General features: G+C 44.5%; 1 protein-coding gene across 5 annotated transcripts in view; it reads left to right on the top strand.

Annotated features, from left to right (window-relative positions):
* The window catches only part of raph1a (Ras association (RalGDS/AF-6) and pleckstrin homology domains 1a), a 116467-nt gene that overhangs the window by 83378 nt on the left and 20536 nt on the right, over window positions 1–12553 (top strand). The window lies entirely within an intron of this gene.

Here is a 12553-nt window from a genome sequence, read left to right as displayed (position 1 = left end):
ACATTCAGGCGTATTAACCCCATCGTTGCTAAAGTTCTCACCAATTTGCATGCCCTTAAAGCAGTAAAAGCAACGTTATTTTGGTTGTATCAATTGACCAATGCTTATCCAATCCGTAATATCCTTAAAGTCATCAATATGACCTGTGACAAAGCATATTTCCTCCCGCCAGGACAACAGACAATGTTCTTTCAAGTGCACTTTGAAAAACATTCCATGTTACTCCATTCTTAGGGAAAATATGCTCATCCTAAACCAATTATTTTATTTACAATTCACCTAATTATTTGGATGAATGCCATGAATTTTATCATGCCACTATTGCATTGTAAATTTCCCATCTGATGTCGTTAACAGCCAAATAATTCAATACCTACTATATACTTTGTAAATCACCTCATATGATGTTTACTTAAGACAAGAGTCATTTCCCATAGCCTGTTACCAAAACAAAAATCTACAACAATTAAATTAAAGAAATCAACCTTTTGTTAGGCAATTCCTAATCACAATCTTTAATGTTTTAAAAACCTTATTGTCACCAATATACCATAATATTGTAAATTTTGTCATCCTGGCCTTTTCTTTAACCAGCCAACCTCCTGGATTAAAGTATTTTGAACAATCAAAATATTCAGAAATAGTATTAATATTATTTTATCCTCCAAAAGCTAGTTTCCTTTAACTAAGAGCCCTTTGAAATCCACAATTGCTCAAAAATGACTATTTTGGTCTATTCCCAAATCCAAAGCTTTTTACCAAATCAACCTTTAACTAATCAGATTTTCTATCCTCTTAATATACATTTCATTTTAAAACCCAAAATATTAATGCGAAAGCATTCGCATAACCTTGCATTTCTTGCAGACCATGTATTGTTCTTATTCTGAAAAGTCCAAACAGAAAACCCCATAAGCCGTTAACTATGACCTCCACTCTTGCTGCGAAAACAGCATTGTTATCTTATGTTTACAAACCAGCTTTTTCCCTGTGCCCAAATACAACGCTTTTTAGAGAAGACAACCATTAAACAGTCAAATTAACCCCTCTTCCGATATTCAACTACATCACAATATTTTTCCCAGACCCCATATATCCAGAATATGTATGCTGCAAGCACAACAATATGGCAAAAACCCATTTTCTGCCCTCAAGTTTGCTTCAGCACCCCCAAGGCCAATTATTATTATTATAATGTCTTCACGGAAGGGATCACAAAATTTTAGTCGTTTACACGGTCCGAACGCTCCCGAAAGCCCAACACAGTTAAATCGTCTGCCCCGCGGCCCACATGTTTCACTCCCATCTAATCAGCAGCCGCTGCACCAGAAACGCTTCCTCCGCAGTCGACACATTTTTTGGCAAATCTAGAGCATAATAAAAACACAGGTGACATTCTCTGCTAAACATTTAAATGATCATTTTGTATATATTCTTTTGTCTTTTTAAACACCATCTTCCCGTTAGCGGACGGGATCAAAAACCAAGCTGCAATAAGCCATCACATTGCTGTAAATTGACAGTACATATAGGTTATATTAACAAAGCACCACCAGCACTTGGAAATAACCATTCTAATTGTTGTTATACAAGCCCAAGCATCACAAAAAACCCAATTTAATTGTAATCACAAAACGTCATACCTGGATTAACCACATCAAATACCAGTGTCTCCATTAATTTTTCTAGCTCCCTTTATTTTTGTTAAACTTCCTCCGCGCCCGTCAACTATCTCGGTAAATATTTTCCCCGTCAGCCGAGGAGGCCCCGCTATTTTTCCTTACCAAACAGTACTTTCCCACCGCCACGGTCTTAAATATATCCCCGTTATCCGGGGGAGCCCCCACTATTTTCCCAAAATAGTATTTTTAACTTCTCCCCGGCCTTATTTCGCCATTAGTGTCTGTGGAACAAGCTGTTACACTTTTATCCACTCACATATTATTTATATATGTATATTACCTCTATGCATTAGTCCATATATTATCCTGCATTTTATGCATTTTAAGCTGGCCAGCAAACCCATATTTATTTATCCACAAATATAGCTGTGTAATATTTTTAAAGCGCTTTGTCTTTCCAATTTTTTCCAATCCTTACAAGTTAGACGTATTTTTTGGATCGTCATCCAAACCCGCCTTACAACACGTGTTTCCCATATTTTACTTTTTTGTCGTGAGTTCGTGTGCCTCACACAGTTAACTTTATTATATTTATTATTAATATTATCACCCCTTCGACTGTATTTCCTAGGCTTATCTTAATTTTACTGCAGAAAACAAACAAACACCATACAACATTTACAACATATTCGTGCCTACCCTTGAGACACAGGACACTTTCCAGCCCCAACATTGTACCTCCAGTACAATACATTCGTCCCTACCCTTGAGACACAGGACACTTTCCAGCCCCAACATTGTACCTCCAGTACAATATATTCGTGCCTACCCCTGAGACACAGGACACTTTCCAGCAAAGTGCCCCAAACCGTACCTGCCATTGACTAGTATAAACACAGGGTTTTTGTCGCCGTCACCCAGGACGCAAAAACCAGCCCACAATGGACCTCACATTCAATGTCCCTTTAACGCATTTGGAAACACTGTCACGACATGCAGACATTAATGTGGACTTACCCGAGATCCATCAGATGTCTCCCTCCAGCAGGAAAAGTCTTCAACCGCCGAGAATCCAGTCGCCCCCGTCGAAAACTCCGGCCCACCAAGGGTTTTGAAGACGCCGTGCGCACGGTCACTTACCAGATGTCGAACAGCAGCGCCTGGGTTCTCGCTCCGGTATATTGACCTCCATGGCTCGAAGGACCAAAATGTTAGGTTCATTAATAATTACCTTCGTCTGTAATTATCAATAACTGCAGGCAGACATCTTATTCAATTATTGACATTTAATTAAATAGAAATGGATAACAATAGGTAATACCTCCGAAGGGGAGAGTTTCAGCAAGTGTCTCCTTACAACTTCCGAACGTCTCCCCGAATAGACGTTTTCGTCCGACTCTTATTGTCATGAATCAAAACAAGTTACAGAGTTGTTGATCATTCCATCACGTATGAGTAAAAACAACATCTGGGACTACAATAACAATCAAAGTATTTTACCAATAACAAAAAGAGGAGACTAGACCTAACAACATTTAGATTAGAGTAATTATACAACTTCCTTGACCTAAGAATCATATAATATAATCATAATCATATAATGGTTACATACAGAAAAACCCGAAGTGCACGGTTACATAACGATAACAACATTCTTGTTATTGGCCGAATAGCCCTGGCCTCGTCACCAAGGGCCCACCAAATCTCAAGGACCCAGTGGATTGTTTGTATAACCATCCTGGAACAGGCCGTCCAGGTTAAAGATAACTTGGCAATACTCGTGACCTCAACACTTTGAAAATAGAAAGAGAATGATTTAACAAAGAAATGAATTAATACAAATATATTTATAATAGTAATACAGAATAAACCCAACATTCCCCCGTTTTTATAATATGTATGTTATTAATCATTTCTTAGTAATCACGAATGGAAATGTCGGTGACTGCGATTTTATCCGCCTACTCCTTACTCCCATGGCTGGTCTGAAAGAGAAAAAACATAATCATATTCGTCCAATTTGTCCTCGGATTTACTGTACTCCTGGACCTCACTGCTTTTCCCAAACCGTCCCATAAGATACAACTCATGTACTTTATAATTTATATATATATTTATAATAGTAATACAGAATAAACTTAACATTAACATCCTGGTGTTCTTTTATCTCTTTTCTCAATGACTGGCCCATTGTTTCTTTCTACTACTTTTTTTTTCCTACTCTCTACTCCGGAGCGGGAGGCGGCTACGCCCTTCCCATATCACACTCACACACCACTAACCTTTTTTTCTTTTCCTTTTGGTGCACCGTTTCCACAATGTTTTGTGTTTTATGTGTTTTTAGTTAGTTTGAACACAGCTATTTTGATGAACATAGAATGGGGAGGTGTAAATTATACCCGTATTTACACTAACGTTAATTTCCACGACCCAGACAACAGATACCGACACTATTGTTTAACAGGTTAAAAACTAGTCAAATAAGTGTAATGGATCTCTTCTAATACAACAGTGATCCCTTTGTAGCCTGGATAATATGTACCATGGGTTTTTTCACGGGCCTCCGTTCACGGGCCAACGCCCGAGCGCTTCTCTACTCCCCAATTACTCTTATGTTCCTTCCTATCTTTAGGTTAATTCTGTATTGGTGTTCTTTTTTCTCCAAACTTTTGTGTAAATCGTGATAATTAAACAGTAAATACCTGTTAGTCCTCGGTGCCGGTCTGGTTCGTGGGACCCGGTGTCTGGGCGAGCGGCCGGGGCCGTAGGAGGAGACCCATCCCGCAAAGGGAGACGCTGTTGACAGATTCTCGGTGTCCTCGGTTAGGCGGCGGTCGTCCGCCCAGATGCAGGTCCCGGGTTTCGGCACCAGTTAAATGTTGGGTCTGAAATAACAGATCAACGCAAGACCAACCGTGCACCAAGGAAAGACGAGGCAGAGACTGTGTTATATTTTAAAGGCACCGGCCGGCGGAACAGAGGTCGAGGCGCGAGGTGGTATCTCGCGCTCGGCTCGGTGGTTCTCTCTTATCTTTTCAAGGTGAAGGATGCCTTTATTGAATTTCAGCATTATGTCATGGAAAAGTACAGAAGTTGAGATTATAGGCATCGTGGAAAAATACAACAGTTGAACACTGAGGCGAGTTGAGAAGAAATTATAGACATCATGGAAGAGCATAAGATTAAGACAATTGCCAGCGGCTGTATTGCCAGTGGCTGTATTGCCAGCGGCTGTATTGCCAGTGGCTGTATTGCCAGTGGCTGTATTGCCAGTGGCTGTATTGCCAGTGGATGTATTGCCAGTGGCTGTATTGCCAGTGGCTGTATTGCCAGTGGCTGTATTGCCAGTGGCTGTATTGCCAGTGGCTGTATTGCCAGTGGCTGTATTGCCAGTGGCTGTATTGCCAGTGGCTGTATTGCCAGTGGCTGTATTGCCAGTGGCTGTATTGCCAGTGGCTGTATTGCCAGTGGCTGTATTGCCAGTGGCTGTATTGCCAGTGGCTGTATTGCCAGTGGCTGTATTGCCAGTGGCTGTATTGCCAGTGGCTGTATTGCCAGTGGCTGTATTGCCAGTGGCTGCATGGCCAGTGGCTGTATGGCCAGTGGCTGTATGGCCAGTGGTTGCATGGCCAGTGGTTGCATGGCAAGTGGTTGCATGGCAAGTGGTTGTATGGCAAGTGGTTGTATGGCAAGTGGCTGTATGGCAAGTGGCTGTATGGCAAGTGGCTGTATGGCAAGTGGCTGTATGGCAAGTGGCTGTATGGCAAGTGGCTGTATGGCAAGTGGCTGTATTGCAAGCGGCTGTATTGCTAGTGGCTGTATTGCAAGTTCTCTCAGTTAGAAATACAGTGGGACCTCGGTTATCGTGGTAATGGGGACCGAGACCACCCGTGATAACTGAAAATCCGCAAAGTATGGGCGCCCCTTCAAAATGCTTAATTTTATTTTATTTATTTTATTTTTTTATTTTTTGTATACAGTACACCATATATAATACGGTTAGAGCGAGAGAGTGAAATTCATGTTATGACAAAAAAAACCTGTAAAATATGTTGTCTGTTTACAATAACAATTGAGGGTCTAGAACATTTCTACCGAACAATTTACTGTATTAAAATAGACCTGCAGGAAACCTGAAAGTGTATTAAAATAGACCTCCATAAAACGTGAAAGTATTTAAAGTGACTTCCTGGTTCTCATGAAAAATGTCGAAAAAAATGACTAAGTCAAACGACGGTGTCTCAGAAAAATGTATCCGAAGATGAACTATCCTCGGATAGACTCGGGCGAATGTCCCGCTGAATTTCCTGGTTCTCGAAAATTTTCTAAGTCCAAAACATTTTCTAAGTCAAACGGCAGGGCGTCAGAATGGTTCAGTCCGAAGCATGCACAGATCGGCTCGGGCAAAAGCACCGGTGAATTTCCTGGTTCTCAGAAAAAAGGATGACAAAAAAGACTATGTCAAACGGCGGTGTCTCATAAAAATAAGTCCGACGTGGTGCACGGTCCCCTGATCGCTTCGGAGCGAAAGCCCCGCTGAATTTCCTGGTTCTCTGAATACTGTTGGAAAAAAATACTGTCAGACGGCGGTGTGTCAGAAAAATGTACCCGAAGATGCACTATCCTCGGATAGGCACGGGCAAATGTCCCGGTGAATTTCCTGGTTCTCGAAAATTATCTATGTCTAAAAAATTTTCTAAGTCCGAAAATTTTTCTAAGTCAAACGGCGGGACGTCAGAATGGTTCAGTCCGAGCATGCACTATCCTCGGATAGGCTCAGGCAAAAGTCCAGCTGAATTTCCTGGTTCTCAGAAAAAAAAGGCTGAAAAAAAAGACAATGTCAAACGGCGGTGTCTCATAAAAATAAGTCCGACGTGGTGCACGGTCCCCTGATCGGCTCGGAGCGAAAGCCCCGGTGAATTTCAATGTAATATTTATTTATTTATTTCCAAAAAAACGTGAAGCTATGAAGCCGCGATGGTGGAACCGCGAAGTAGCGAGGTCCCCCTGTATAAATAAAGAATGAAGGTTCATCGGACGTCTACCAGCGTCAATGGCAGCCAATGTGTTAAATGAGTGCTCTTATTGATAATTTTAATTTTAGATATTAATGATCTTACATTGTCAATGCAATTACAAACTCACTCTTTTATGATTATAATTTTGAGAGCGAGAGATTACCTGGTTGATTGCTTTCAACAGTAAACTGGCAGCAGCCAAAGCGTTAAATGAGTGCTCTTATTGATCATTTTGATATTAGATATTTAGATATTAATGCGCTTACATTTTCTCTCTCTCATGATTATAATTTGACTGCGAGCAAACCCGGCGACCAAACGTCCGTTCGACGGAACGTCCAGCGACGAAACGTCCGGTCACGGAATAATCCAAAAAATTTAAAATAAATGAAAGTACAGTGGTAACTCGTGGTACGACGAAAATTTCGATCGAATAATTCGCGAGATATGATCAAAATTTCGAGATGCGACCGAGCCTTTATTCCATCTCTTTCATGTATAAAATATATCTACAAGCACTGAGCAGACTTTGCACCGTTTTTTTCCCACGTTGGCCCACATTTACATACAAAATAAACAACTATGGAACGGCAGAGTTTTGCAAAGAAAATACGACCGTTGATAATCGACATGAAGTGCGAAATAATTGAAAAATATGAGAGTGGAGTACGTGTTACCGAGCACTAAAGGAGAAGGGGCCTTCAAAAGACTAACTATTATTTCCCACCGGCGCAGTGACATTCACGACGAGATGGAGAGCGTTCTTTTATTGTGGATTAAAAAAAAACTGTTAGCAGGAGATGGTGTGACCTAGTCAACCAAATATGAAAAAGCCAGCAGAATATATATGGATTTGAAAACAACGAAAGGAGAGCCTTCGACACCTTCAGAACCCTTTAAAGCGAGTCATGGCTGGTTCGAAAAATTTAAAAGAAGATCTGGAATACACTCGATAATCAGACACGGGAAAGCGCCAAGTTCCAATTCGAAAGGCGCGGTGGAATTTATCAAGACATTTGCCTCGATTATGACCGAGGAAAGTTGCATCCCCCAGCAAGTGTTCAACTGCGACGAAACGGTCTTTTTTGGAAAAAGATGCCCAGGCGGACAGTTATCGTGGCAGAGAAAAGGGCATTAACGTGGCATAAACCTATGAAGGACCGCTTAACTCTAGCTTTGTGTGCCAATGCCAGCGGTGACTGTAAAATTAAGCCGCTACTGGTGTACAATGCGTAGAACCCGCGTGGTTTCAGGAGACACAACATCAAGAAATAAAACCTACAAGTTATTAGGCACGCTAATTCTAAAGCTTGGATTACATGTATTGTGATGACATTTGTGTGCGTCATTATCAAATTTTTTTGAAGGGGAGGCAGAAACAAAATACTCTCGATGTGTTCGTTTTGAAGGCTCCAGTGGGGTCAACCCGTAGAACTAAGGTAAAAAAGATTAAAACAAAATTAGAATTCAGTTTTGTGTGAAGTTACAATAAACGTTGAGTGTCTGTATATATTTACCTAAGTTAATTCAAATTTGTTTGTCCGTTTACGAGTGCCGTGGATGCAGTCCCACCCCAACACCCTCCCGCCGCCACCTGTGTGTATGCGAAATGCGTCTAATTTTAACAAATATTAAACACATTTTATTACTATTAAACCACTCATTATTTTATACTTTATCAATATATGGCAAATTAGAAGAAATAAAACATTTTTTCCAATCCAATACAGACGCTCCCCTACTTACGACGAGTTATGTTCCGATCGCTTTTCATAAGTTGAAATTGTTCAAAATGAAGTTGATTCAATGCTAGATTTTGTATAATAATTCATTTTTAAGGCCTATATAAGTATATTGGTTTATATAAGTGCGTTTTTATGTTTAAGGCTTGCATAAGTAAACATTATTGGTTTGTACTGAAAAAAAACATTTAATAAAATAGAGATCATACATGCAGTACATACATTAGAGCAGTGGTCTCAAACCGGTCCTCAAAGGGCCGCAGTGGGTGCAGGTTTTCATTCCAACTCAACAAGGATACCTTTTGCAAGTGCAATTGTTACGATCCCGTCGCGTAATGCGACGCGATCGGGGGGAAGGTGAACCCAGGTGCGGAGACGCCGATGGAAAAGGGGAGGCAGTTGCGTTGCATTTGTTGTTTGGTTTAATTAACGCAAAACTTAACATAACAACTTGGCAACTTGACATAAACAACTTGGCTTAAAAACGTACGAATACAGAAATCAAAATGCAGCGTGGCGTGGCGTCAAGAGAACGGCATGACAAACGTAGAAACTCGGGGGAACAAACCAGACGATCCGACAAACATTCAACAAACTCATAATGCTTAAATAGCCAGGAAAACATAATCACCTAATTGCCACGGCTGATAACAATCATGACATCATGCCAGGAGGGGCAACCAAGCCACTCCTGACAGTACCTCCCATCTAAGGGACGGATCCTAGACGTCCCAAGGTCAATTCTAACATGACAAACAAGAACAAGCAGGGAGAGCGGGTTGGAGACCTAGCATTGTCCGGGGATCGTCCACACCAACCCATGAACAGACGAAGGAGAGGTTGATCCGTCGGGCGTCCGTGCCAGCCTGAAACAAGACGAGGCAGTAGTCGGTCCGGCGGGCGTCCGTGCCGGCCAGAAACGAGACAAGGCAGTGGCAAGTCCGGCGGAAGTCCGCGCCGGGCAGGCGCTGGGCAGAGCGGTGCTTGGGAGAGCGGTGCTTGAGAGAGCGGTGCTTGAGAGAGCGGTGCTTGGGAGAGCGGTGCTTGGGAGAGCGGTGCTTGGGAGAGCGGTGCTTGGCAGAGCGGTGCTTGGCAGAGCGGTGCTTGGCAGAGCGGTGCTTGGCAGAGCGGTGCTTGGCAGAGCGGTGCTTGGCAGAGCGGTGCTTGGCAGAGCGGTGCTTGGCAGAGCGGTGCTTGGCAGAGCGGTGCTTGGCAGAGCGGTGCTTGGCAGCGCGGTGCTTGGAAGAGCGGTGCTTGGCAGAGCGGTGCTTGGCAGAGCGGTGCTTGACAGTGCGGTGCTCAGATGGCCTTCCGTCACCGGAAGCCTGGTCCGTGGCTTCGGTACGGGTGAGACTGGCGGCCCCAGTGGCAACGGGAGTACTTTGCGTGGCCTCGGCACAGGAGCTTCGGGCACTTGGAACGGCGAGTTCGCCTGAGTATCTTGGAGCAAATGGAATAGCGAGGTCGGCCGATTATCTTGGAGCAACTGGAACAGCGAGCTCTGCCGAGTAACGTCAGGCACTTGGACAGGCGTGGTCGGCCGAGAAACTTCGGCCCCTTGGAAGGGCGAGGTCGGCCGAGTAACTTCGGCCGCTTAGAAGGGCGAGGTCGGCCGAGTAACTTCGGCCACTTGGAAGGCCGAGGTCGGCCGAGTAACCTCGGCCACATGGACTGGCGTGGTCGGCCGAGTAACTTCGGGCACTTGGACTGGCGTGGTCGGCCGAGTAACTTCGGGCACTTGGAAAGGCGTGATCGGCCGAGTAACTTTGGCCACTTGGACTGGCGTGGTCGGCCGTGTAACTTCGGCCACTTGGAAAGGCGTGGTCGGCCGAGTATCTTGGACGGACGAGGTCGGGCGAGTAGCTTGGACGGACGAGGTCGGCCGAGGAGCTTGGACGGACGAGGTCGGGCGAGGAGCTTGGACGGACAAGGTCGGGCGAGGAGCTTGGACGGATGAGGTCGGGCGGGGAGCTTGGACGGACGAGGTCAGGCGAGGAGCTTGGACGGACGAGGTCGGGCGAGGAGCTTGGACGGACGAGGTCGGGCGAGGAGCTTGGACGGACGAGGTCGGGCGAGGAGCTTGGACGGACGAGGTTGGGCGAGGAGCTTGGACGGACGAGGTCGGGCGAGGAGCTTGGACGGACGAGGTCGGGTAAGAAGCTTGGACGGACGAGGTCGGGCGAGTAGCCTGGACAGTGGTTTGAGTGTCCAGGCACACCTTTCGCTTCGCTCTACGGCGTGGCGCTCGGCGCCTCCTCTGGGAGGATTGCACAGCACCCCTGCCATCACGTGGTGGCCCATAATAGGTGGCCAGCCCACTATGAAATTGCTGGTCAGGGTATTCGGAGTAGGAATTGTCGGGGAAAAAGTAGGGGTACTCCTCCTTCGGTGGAGGGTCTCGGGGTCCGAATTGGTCGAAGAATTCACTATCGGATTCCGAAACACCAGCGAAAAAATCAATTTCCTCACCGATGTCCTCCTTTCCAGAATCTTCAGGCTCCCTCCATTGTGAACCATATCCGCTGGTCATAGGCATAAGATAACTTGGGCGATTTCTGGTGGTTGTACGCACCTGGGCATCATGATTAAGCTGTTTGGGCTTCCCAGTGCGACGGGCATAGCGGTGGAGGGGGGCATAGGAGTGAAATGCGTATCTAACTCTCCTACCAGCTGAGGCTCATCTCCAGCAATGATGTGCCTGAGAGCCCCACACCACGGCGTGTTCACTATAAAACTCCTAAAAGATTCTGAGGGGTTTTTTATACACTCCAAGCAGTCCGGTGTCTTCGAGGTGGATGGTTGGCGTCGCCGAGCGCGTCGGCGCGAGTGTGGGTGGCGTGGTGGTCGGATCGTACTGTTACGATCCCGTCGCGTAAGGCGACGCGATCGGGGGGAAGGTGAACCCAGGTGCGGAGACGCCGATGGAAAAGGGGAGGCAGTTGCGTTGCATTTGTTGTTTGGTTTAATTAACGGAAAAACTTAACATAACAACTTGGCAACTTAACATAAACCACTTGACTTGAAAACTTACGAATACAGAAATGAAAATGCAGCGTGGCGTGGCGTCAAGAGAACGGCATGACAAACGTAGAAACTCAGGGGAACAAACTAGACGATCCGACAAACATTCAACAAACTCATAATGCTTAAATAGCCAGGAAAACATAATCACCTAATTGCCACGGCTGATAACAATCATGACATCATGCCAGGAGGGGCAACCAAGCCACTCCTGACAGCAATCAGTTAATTAGAGTCAGGTGCTACTTATTTTAAAGACACTTGATTGGTTAAAATGTTGGCACTGGATCGGTTGGAACAAAAACCAGGACCCACTGCGGCCCTATGTGGAACCGGTTTGAGACCACTGCATTAGAGAGATGGAGATTTACCAGAAACTGGCCGAAACAAGCTATATCTGATTAGGATTGCAGTTTTCTTCTTTTCTTTCCCTCATAAATGATGTGGTAGCACTGTAGGGCATCATTCAATTGATTTGCAACCTTTGTGCAACGTTCAATATTTGCGTCCTGCTGCTCGATCTTTCTGTTTATAAATGGTATTGACGGTTGAACAATTCAAGTTGTATTCCCGTTGAACTCTCACCACTTTCTCACGTGTATCAAGCTTCTTTATTATTTCCACTTTTGCTTCAAATGAAATGGCTTGACTTGTGCATGGCTTGCACCTCCCTCACTAGAAGCCTTTTGCTTTTCACCGACCCTATTGAATAATGGATGCACAAGATATTTAATCATAGAAATGAAAAAGGGTCTTTGCGCACTGGAGATCGTCACGCACTTCCGCACTGCAACAAACTGGGCACAGGAAGGTTGATCCTGGGTGAGCGGAGCTCTTACAGCGCCTGGCGTCAGTTTTAGCGGCAGAAAGAAGCACTACTCGGAAAAAGGCGCGCAATACAAAATCGGACTTATGAACATTTTTCGACAAACGCAATTTGCATACATGTTCGTATGTTCCGTTCGTAAGTTGAAAGTTCATAAGTAGGGAAGCGTCTCTATCCTGTTTTTGATCTGTCTCGTAATGGATTACGATCGTATGTCAAGGTAACACTGTATTTTCATTTATTTTGTTTCAGATCTCACCTTTGTTTCCTCATTTTTGATTTCTAGCAAAAATCTCCATCTCCATTCTACATATTATTTAGTGT

The sequence above is a fragment of the Stigmatopora nigra genome, chromosome 11 (assembly GCF_051989575.1).
Source record: "Stigmatopora nigra isolate UIUO_SnigA chromosome 11, RoL_Snig_1.1, whole genome shotgun sequence".
Lineage (NCBI taxonomy): Eukaryota > Metazoa > Chordata > Actinopteri > Syngnathiformes > Syngnathidae > Stigmatopora > Stigmatopora nigra.
Note: the sequence above shows the minus strand (reverse complement) of the source record. Positions and strands in the feature narration are given on the sequence as shown.